The sequence below is a fragment of the Onthophagus taurus genome, chromosome 1, assembly GCF_036711975.1.
Source record: "Onthophagus taurus isolate NC chromosome 1, IU_Otau_3.0, whole genome shotgun sequence".
Taxonomy (NCBI): Eukaryota; Metazoa; Arthropoda; class Insecta; order Coleoptera; family Scarabaeidae; genus Onthophagus; species Onthophagus taurus.
The window spans coordinates 19577445-19588344 of record NC_091966.1 but is presented as its reverse complement, the minus strand read 5'-3'; the positions used below and the strand labels follow the sequence as shown (position 1 = coordinate 19588344).

General features: G+C 33.6%; 1 protein-coding gene across 1 annotated transcript in view; it reads right to left on the bottom strand.

Moving 5' to 3' along the window:
• LOC111420405 (Cyclic nucleotide-gated ion channel subunit A) overlaps nucleotides 1–10900 on the bottom strand; it is a 220483-nt gene that overhangs the window by 164732 nt on the left and 44851 nt on the right. The window lies entirely within an intron of this gene.

Here is a 10900-nt window from a genome sequence, read left to right as displayed (position 1 = left end):
TTTCATCCAACACACAAATATTAAACTTGAGAATTTTCTACACCCACACAACATATCTTGGAATGTCATTCAAGTTCTTGGAGGAAATGATTTAAATAGGGAGCAGATTCCATCAGTGAACACAACGACGCTAATTTAAATCTAGAAAATCAAATTTTCGATGGAAATTGCAAATTAAAATTTGAAAATAGAATATCTATGGTTTGTTTGTTACCCATGTTTATGTAGTGCAGATTGATAATAAACTGATAAAGCGATTGGAGCATTTATTAACTTGCAGATCAAATATTTGAGATATAATTAATAAGTTATATTTATTGATAAATTCTTTTGTTTATAAATTTTTTTAAGTATATAATTATTATAAACAATTTGATACATAACAACTTTTTCGCGTTTAGATTAATAATGCTCCATAAAGCTTAATACACATTTTTGTATTTTTCACCACATATTGTGCAAAAACTATTAAAGTTACTTACTAATTTAAAAGAACATTGCATTGCTCTCATCATAACAATAACAACCACCTTAAAGTAAGTTCACGTTAAAAGTAACACTACAATTTTTGTTTTTACACTCACGTTTGGTAGACTTTAATGAAAGCTCGTTTACTATCTGTATAAATGATTATCTCGTATTATTTGGAGAGTGAGAGAAGTAATAACGAAAAATGGTAGGGGAAATAATTGATGAAAATGCATTACAATCAAAGTTTATAACTCTGTTATCAATTTTTCCCATGGAATTATATCTTTGTTAATTCTGCCCTCTTTTAATCTGCGATGGAGAAAAAATGCCGAAACAATATTGATTATTTTGCTTATTAATTTTACTCTTCGTTTCAATAACTGATTAATTTTAAAAATTATTTCATTTTATTTGATCTAATGAGTAGAAAGTATTTATAGCCATTTCATTTTAAGATCCATTCATTCAATCCCATTATTACTTTTATAGTTTAATAGAAGTGTCAGAAAATCGTATTTTACGATTATCTCGAGCTATTTTCCACGATGAGGAAGGCAGGTAGTAAAAATAAAAAATAAACCGCACACGATACAAGTTCCTAACGGTACTGATATAGATATAATGGCTACTAAAAAATATTATATAAAGAAATCCTTCATAAACCAAACGAATACTAATTAGTTCGAATGAAACATTTGCGTCAATAGATTTCTATAGATAATTGATTTACGAAAAGGTCAATCAGTCTCGACTGTGCGTCCTTCATGACATGACAAATTAGGAGGAAAAAAGATTGTCCGAAAAAAGGAAGCCCTAAAACTATCGGTGTTTTGTTTCATCAACGAATTCTTGTAATTAGTTACAACGGTTTATTTGGCATTGAACGAAACCACGCTGGCGTTTGAATTTACTCACGTTGTGTTCACACTCTATTTGAAAGCAAACAACAACTTCCATGTTCGTTACGATTGTAAATGTCTATTTGTTCGATTACATAAGAAGTTTTGCTAAATTATTTAAAGACTGTAACTATATCGAAGTTCAGGTTGAAACTTTAAATTCTGTTATCGTTACAGCTGTACAAGTTGTATCTACATAATGTCTTTTAAAGTGTGAACAAACTTGATATTTACCGAACAATAAATTGATGAATATTTATGAACCTCCGGCGTGTTCTTGTCAGGAAAGTTTGTACGCCTATAAATTATATTCTTCATAGTGAAAATCAGGTCATTCAAGTTGATCTTAAACGTTTCGAACAATCATTTTTGTTTCAAAGGTTTGTAAGTGTCAAATTTCTTACGAAAATAATTTCATTCATTCACTTGGCGAATTGCATTTTCAAAGGTTCATTCAACGTCTGCATTTTTAAGGTTTCCAACGAGTTTCTCTTGAATCTCTTGAGAGCAACGTTGTGTTTTGGTCACAGTAGCTGCAATCTCATTCTCAACTATTCGTGAATTTTCCACGACCACAGACCACTAACATTTTCTAGATTCCAATTTGGCGGTTCTCTTTAAACTTGTGGTCTTTATTGTTGTTTTACAAAATTTTCATTTCAACAATGGATACATGTTCATGTATAATTAAACATTCCATTTATGTTTAACCATCTAGACAACTTTAATTTTCCATTTTCTAACTTATTATTAAATCAGATTATTCACGTTAAAGTGACAGCGATCGATAACTTCGGATGCGAAAAATTATGCCCAAGTGGGAGCAGAAAACCGGTTTACATAATTTCGTACTTTTGCATAACAATCGCCAACCGTGTACTTCTTTTAAACACAAGAATGGAACAGAACAATAAATGTATAAAGGAACAAAAAAGAAACAGGAGCGATGGGTAATTTATTAATATTAATATTGTGTTTAAGATTCCGTTGATACAAGACGAAGATTTATTGGAATACATTTATTGATAAATGCGTAAGATTGGCGACATTCATAAAAGGACATTTTTTAAAAATGAATCTTAAACACCATTTACATTATTTATTTAGGCACATCCGTGCTATGTGAAAGCAGACAAGAAACTATCGAAAAGCAAGATTTATACACTCAAATGAACTGTCTTAGGCCCACTTTTACTACCTTTTGATAAATTTATCCGATACATAAATTCAGCTCTTAGCTAATGACAGCGTTTAAAACTGTTGTAACCATCACTTATTTCCATGTGGCTGAAATTAGATTCATATTCGAATCTGTACCAGATTCAGATTCATAAAATTACAGTTGACCAGACAAATATTGAACATATCAATTGAAAAATCGTTTTGTGAAACTACAGAAGTTGTAGCAATCTGCGACTACTCTGGATAATTCGAATAGACCCTTTAATATCTTCCCTATGTACCCTCACCCCCAGATACTCATCGATTTTAATAGCACAGTTAAACATTATTTTCTCAACAACTAAGGACTGCAGCAACCTGAGACTAGTCTAGATTATTGCATTAGGTCCTCTGGTATCCTTCTAGCCCACCAGCACCCCCAGATTTGCCGTAGGGGCCGAAGGGTGAATTTTTTAATATTCCTCGTTTTCAATAGCAAATTTAAACATTATTTTCTCAATAACTAGAGACAGCAGCACCCTGGGACTAGTCTAGATTACTGCACTAGGTCTTCTGGTGTTCTTCTAGCCCATCAGCACCCCCAGATTTGCCGTAGGGGCCGAAGGGTGAATTTTTTAATATTCCTCGTTTTCAATAGCAAATTTAAACATTATTTTCTCAATAACTAGAGACAGCAGCACCCTGGGACTAGTCTAGATTACTGCACTAGGTCTTCTGGTGTTCTTCTAGCCCATCAGCACCCCCAGATTTGCCGTAGGGGCCGAAGGGTAAATTTTTTAATATTCCTCGTTTTCAATATCAAATGTAAACATTATTTTCTCAATAACTAGAGACTGCAGCTCCCTGGTACTAGTCTAGATTATTGCATTGGGACCTCTGGTACCCTTCTAGCTCCAGTATTTCGTATGCACTCGGAGTATAACTACTGTGTATTTTGTTCGTTAAGGTGATTTTTATTTCCGTGTTGCTAGGAATGTGTTTTCAATCTTATATTACAGCTGACTTATAAGTTTTCTAGCTAGGTTACAGCTTTAAATAAAGAATTGACATTTTTCTAAATTTTGGGACATATTAAAGCATTTAAATTGAACAAAGATTACAGGTAAATATGAAGGTACCGTGGGACGCTAGTTCAAAAGATATGTTTGGTGGAATATTGGTACAATTTTTAAAATAATACCACCGTTGACATTGATTCCAACAAATGTATTGCGATTCATTATAAAGACCACACCTAGGGTAGTACTTTTTAATATTTTCAGAATTTTCCAGCAAGTACGTTAGTAGTTTAAGCCGGTATTCCTCTGTATCCAATTGTTTATTTACATGAAAAAGATCTTTAATATGGCCACGTAATCCTATAACGCTCATAAAATATATAACAAGTATTCCACATTTTGTGCTATACGTTTGTTTAGGATATTTGTGGTCTTTAGCAATTTTGCAACCTTTGATATTTATTTGTTCATTACGACTTTTTGTTTTATTACACCTATGGAAAAACTTTTTAATTTTGTTAAATATATTATTGTCCGTATTTCTTTGACCGGGATCGAGTAAATAAATTAATTTTTCTGACATACTTAGGACTATTAATATCCAGTGACTAAAGATTACTACTACGCGACTAGAGTTATATGGAATAAATACGTACTTATAATTATTTAAATTTTCCACAAATACTTTTAAATTTAAGCAATCGTTTCCGGAAAACATAAATTGCACTGAAACAGAATCTATGTAATAAATGTAATTAGTCATTTTTTTTTAATATGAAAACGCAAATGTATCGATACAGTAGTCTGATAACCATTTATCTGTTATTGTTTTTGATTTAATTATGGTAGAATTTTTACTTGAATATAGTCGTAAAAAATCGTCGCTCATTAATTTAATAGTGGTGTTACGATATTTGTATATTCCAATCAAAAAATTTTGGGTGTTTTGTAAATTTTGATTTATTATTGCTTTCAAGTAATATTCATTATTAGATATCAGTCCGTTTTTATAACATGGCACAGTGCTTGATTTGTAAAATGATGAGGATGATGAGTTATATTCAATATCATGAAAACTAGATGAATCGTCAACATCATCATCATCGTCATCATTATATAACAAGCTATTTTGATGTTCGAATTGTTTTGTAGATGGATATGTTTATGTTCTGTATCATAACAACTGGGTGGATCGTCAATATCTTCAAAATAAATTGTATCATTGTTGTAATCATTTAATAGGATATGTTTATTCAAGAAAGCTTCAAGTTTCTTTTTATCGAAATGAGTCCGCTGTTTCTTTACCTTTTGCCGCCACTGTTCCTTACATGTGAGAGTATTAATGTTATCATCGTCCTGTGTTTGTCTTTTTTTTTGATATCTAATGTAAGTTCTTTTACATTAGTTTGTATAATTTTTTTTTAATTCTTACGAATCGTCCAACTTTCAAGTATGTGTCATTCAACATTTGAATTATTTGATGTAATAATTTCTTCTGCCGATATATTGTCTATCACAGACGTCCAAAGAGGTACGAATGGAAGTAATTCTTTAGCAAAAATTGTGCAAATTGGATACATTGCAGACTATTTTTTTCATCACTATCGTTATTCCATTTTGCTACTGTGTTCTCAACTTCAGTATAAATTTGATGAAAATGTTTATAAAATGGTGTATCTGCATAAGAAGCTGTGATAGTATCGATGTCTTCCTCATCCTTGTTATTAATTATGTCAAATTCATCTAATTTTCAATATTCCAAGTTAAATTTAGTAAGCAATTTCAAATGTTGAATTGTTTCACTGTTAATTACAGGACTAATTACTACAATTAAAAAGCTGTTAAAATGGGCAATTAGTTCTTGAAGAGAGAACTTATGAGGACTTATGAGAAGATATTATACCTAAGCAGTTTTTACTAATTTTTGCTTTATGTAGGTAATTTTATTTTATTTCCTTTCGGCACTATACTATTAATAGTATTTTTGCAAAAGGGATATACTAAAACTCTACCGTTAGGAAATTGAATATATTTATTGTCATCTAGGGTGCTGCAGTCTCTAGTTATTGAGAAAATAATGTTTAAAATTGCTATTGAAAACGAGGAATATTAAAAAATTCACCCATCGGCCCCTACGGCAAATCAGGGGGTGCTGATGGGCTAGAAGGATACCAGAGGACCCAATGCAATAATCTAGACTTGTTCCAGGGTGTTGCAGTCTCTAGTTATTGAGAAAATAAGGTTTAAATTTGATATTGAAAACGAGGAATATTAAAAAATTCACCCTTCGGCCCCTACGACAAATCTTGGGGTGCTGATGGGCTAGAAGGATACCAGAAGACCTAATGCAATAATCTAGACTAGTCTCAGGGTGCTGCAGTCTCTAGTTATTGAGAAAATAATGTTTAAACTTGCTGGTGAAAATGAGGAATATTAAAAAATTCACAATCGGCCCCTACGGCAAATCTGGGGGTGCTGGTGTGCTAGAAGGATACCAGAGGACCTAATGCAATAATCTAGACTAGTCCCAGGGTGCTGCAGTCCTTAGTTGTTGAGAAAATACTTTTTAACTTTGCTATTAAAATCGATAAGTATTCAAATATTCATCACTCTGTCTCTACGTAAATCTGGGGGTTAGGGTAGACAGGGAACATACTAGAGGGTCTATTCGAATTATCCAGGGTAGTCGCAGATTGCTACAACTTCTGTAGTTTCAGAAAACGATTTTTCAATTGATATGTTCAATACTTGTCTGGTCAACTGTAATTTTATGAATCTGATACAGATTCGAATATGAATCTAACTTCAGCCACATTTTATTTCCTAGGATTTAGAGGGTAGTTGAAATTTAAACGTAAATTAACCTATGAAATAATTATAAAAAGCATCTTTTCATAAGTCATTTCAAACTAATATTAAAAGTCAAAAAAATTTTCCAATTACAATGTAGTCGGCCCATTTATAGTTACATACATTTAGAACGTAAGTAATGAGCACATAATAACATTTAAGTATTTTATTTTTATAAACGCAAAATGGCAGCAAAAAAGAAAGTTTTCCGAAGACTATATTAACTTTGGATTTACCTTGATAAAAAAAACGAACTGTAATGGCCTCAGTGTGTGATTTGTATGAAAATTTTAAGTAATGACAGCGTGAGACTCACTCGCCTTGAAAAGCAGTTGAGCCAGTAACACCCTATTCTGATTTCAAAGTTTAAAGAGTTTTTCTGCTAAAGCAAAATCACTCGACCGCATGGGATTAGATAAGTCGGGAAGTTATCACATAGGTGTATCACAGAATCTCAAAGCTTTATTTAGATAGCTTTTTGATAGCAAAACAAAAAAAAAACATCAGACCCCCAAGAGTCTACGGGAGATTCGACGGGGATCTACATTGGCGTGACAAAAAAATGGGGGTCCACGAACATTTTTCTGGTTTCGATAGTGAAGAACTAAAATGTTGGCTTGACTTCGCCTATCAATGTAGGCAGATAATATTTTAAGAAGCACAGCGACTGTTACTTGTAAAAACTTAAAGATTATACCAGAGGTAACTGCAATTCACTGTGTAGCGAAAAATTTGAGTGATAGATTGCACCAATCGCTTCAATTTGCGATTAATGCAGTTAACAAAATAAGAAGCAATGCATTGAATACGTTTATTTGCACAATTGTGCGATGAAAATGATGAAGACTTCCAACGATTGCTCTTACATACTGAAGTACGCTGGTTGTCGAAGGGTGCATGTTTAACAAGATTTTATTCACTTTTTGAATCAGTGTTAGAGTTTCTGGAAAGTAAAAACCCATATTTAAAAGAAAACCTGATCAATTTGAAAGCAGACTAGACACGAGAATCGCGTATTTGACAGATTTGTTCGAAAAATTTAATGACATTTACTTACAATTACGTGGGGACAACCTAAATTTAATAAAAACAAAGGGTGTAGTTTCAGACTGCCATTTTGTTGGAAAATTGAAACTTATGAAGCAAAATATTAGTCGGCGCGAATTTTCCCAGTTTTCAAATTTGTCACAGGTAGAATGGCTTGATGCGGATATTCAGACATACGTTCAACGACCACGAAAAATATCCTGGACTGTGCGGAATTGCGAGAAATCTTTTGATAGCGTTTCCCTTGTCATATCTTGTCGAAAAAAGTTTTAGTGTCGTTACAAACCTTTTAACAAAGAAAAGGAGCAGATTGAATATCATAGAACGGGGAGATTTGCGGCTATTCCTAACAAAACTGATGCCAAATATTGATAATTTGCTGTCAATCCATCAAGTCCCATTCAAATTATGATTATTTTGTGATTGTCATTGTAGAAGTTACGTTACGTTATTAATGTTTAATTTTAATTATATTACTACTGTTATCATATTACACTGTAATATAATAACAATAATAATTAATAGTGTAACAATTATATATTTGAATAAATACAACACAAGAAAATACACTATTTTTCTTTTTATTTTTACCACTCCAAATGGGGACTTTTCTAAATAAAATAAGTGAGTAAAGTTGGATGGAATCAATTTTTTTGATTGGCGAACTTTACTTTTTTGACATCCACTCACAGTTTTGGGAGTTTTGGGAATATAGTAGAAATGTAGATGCAGGGGGTCCACCGGAACCAGCAAAATTTTTAAAGTGGTCTATTAGAAAAAAAGTTTGGGAACCTCTGCTATAGGTGATGAATTAATCAAACAATGTATCCTAAAAGCCGCGCAGATAATTTTCGGGAAGGATCCGTGCAAAATATGAAGTCGACTTCTCTTTCGAATAACACAGTCAAGCAAAGGATCGACGATATTACCTATAGCAGACATAAAGTCACAAATAATCAACATTGTAAAATTATCGCCAAAAATTTTGCCAAACTTGGAATCGGGCTGAAGATCGTACATTATATCTAATAGAGCAGCGCTTTGAACAGTCGATTATTCACATTAATTTGCGAGAATTTCGATTCTGAAATAGAGGAAAATTATGGAAGGAGATAGGGAGAAGATGGACATCGGGAAGAATGATAGACAAGTGAGGGAGATATAAGAGGAAACGGTAGAAAAGTTTTAGACGAGATGAGAATTGAAGCAAGGATGTCCGCTTAGTCTCACCGCTTTATACACTGCAGAAGACAGACATGCCATGGGAAGAGTGTGGTGATCGGAAGGTGCAAGTACTGGCGTATACCAACGCAAAGAAATTGTATATATAGAAGCAGTTGTAAACATTAAAACTTGAAGCCAACGCAACACGCGGTTTGTTTACTAACAACCTTTGTCGAAACCAGTTGAAATAATGAACCTGCACAGATCGGACCATCGGCCGATTATCGCCGAACACTCCCGAATATTATTTTAGCCCCTAGAACAAGACATACACTAAAATAACGAATCCTATTTGCGAATCAATAAATCTTCAAAGTCGTTCTTCTTTCGATTCGTTTTTCTTCATTTTTATTTATATATATTTATACATTTAGTATACTACTACTTTTAGTTAGAAATAGAACTTATCAATCAAAATAGTACATACTTGTATCGTTTACCAAGTATGTAGGTATATTGTTTCTAGGTCCTCTGATTAATTTAAAAGATTACAAGATTATATTTATTGTGTTTAATACTTTAAAATCTTATTCAAACTTGACAAAGATATAGAAAAAAATTCATTCTACAATTTATAAAATTATTACGGCAATAACTTTTCAATTGGTAGTTAGTTTAACAATTAATTTGTGATTGTAATTTTATATATGAAATTAGGATGCTCTTTGGATACGCCACTGGATAAAGTCTGACCAATTTCATCTAATTCGTACAAGCCACTGTCGCTAGGACCAAGATCTATTTTGTTTGCAAACAAATGCCCTTGCGTTGCCTTCAAACCGGTATACGGGCGAACATAGGCGATGCGGCTTCTATATATACAATTTCTTTGTACCAACGGCTTCGTAGTGATCATGAGGAAGGTGGGTGAAATGAGGGTAATGATGCGGTCTCTGGAAAAGTATTTTAGGCGGAAGGATTTGGAGGATTGATGGGAAGGGACGGTGATCGCGGAAGTGAGGGAGTACACATACTTGGTGTTCAGATTTAAAGATATCAACAAGGAAGGCGGGCATATTAAAAAGGTTGGCAGCGAAAGCGAATAAGGTTATGGGGCAGGTTTGAGGGTGGAGTGAGAAGAGATTTGGGAAAGATGTGGAAAAAAGGAAAATAATGCTTGAGAGCTTGATAAAAAGCGTTATGATATATAAGGTGGAGATATGGGAATGGAAGGAGCAAGGGCTCTTAGAGGATGTGCAGACCAGGTACAGACTGGAGGTGGGTGTTGGTGTTGGCCAGAGAGATTCCAGGATATATAATCAGAGAAGAAATGAAGGTAGATAAGGTGAGGGTGGAGGCGGTTAAGCGAGCGCTGCGTTTTGAGGAAAGGGTGGAAGGAAGGGTGCATTATAAAATCTTGGGGGAATGCTGCAAAGAGATTGGGGAAGGAAAGAGTCGTTATCGGCAGCGAGAAAGGGAGGAATAGAAGAGGACGGAAAAAGTAAACAGGAAAATAAAGGAGGGATGTGGGAATGAAAGATGGAGGGAAGATAAGGGAAAGTAGGTACAACCCAAAATATGAGAAAATTGTAGCGGAGGGGCTATCGAAGTACTTGATGACGGAGGGGAAAGAGGAGGATAGGAGGTTGATAGCTAGGTTTAAATGTGGCAACGAAGAAAGGACTAATAGATATTGGATGGAGCATGAGGAAAGGGTGCAGACTATGTGGGGAGGACTGGGAGTCTTTACACCATCTGCTGGTGGAGTGTAGTGAGTTGAGGGAGGAGGAGATGGATTGGAGGCAGGTACTGGGGAAAGGGATAGGAATTACATAAGTTATTGATATTGTAGTTTTAAATCGTAACCTTCTGGGAAGCAATAAATTATTATTAATATTATTAAATTATTTCTTATAATTGCATTGGCATCAATTTCATATATTCTTGATACAAAGAATTATCGTTTTCTTTCTCAATCTTTCCATTACAATTTTCCACGATCTATCCGGAGGTTTACTATCAAAAACTTTTTCAAGATCTAAAAATGCTGCGAACAATTTCTTTTTTTTTCCATAAATGCCTTCTCTGTGATTTGTTTTATACACGTGGTCTTACGCACTCTTTACGATCCTGAACCCGCTTTATGCCTCCTCCAGTTTTTCTTCTACTTCGCCCTCAGTCCTTTCACTGTTATTTTATCCAATACTTTCATAGCTGTGCACATTACTAATGTGATAAGTAATGTGATAAATAATATTTTATAAGGTTCTCAGAAACAAGTTCAGAAGT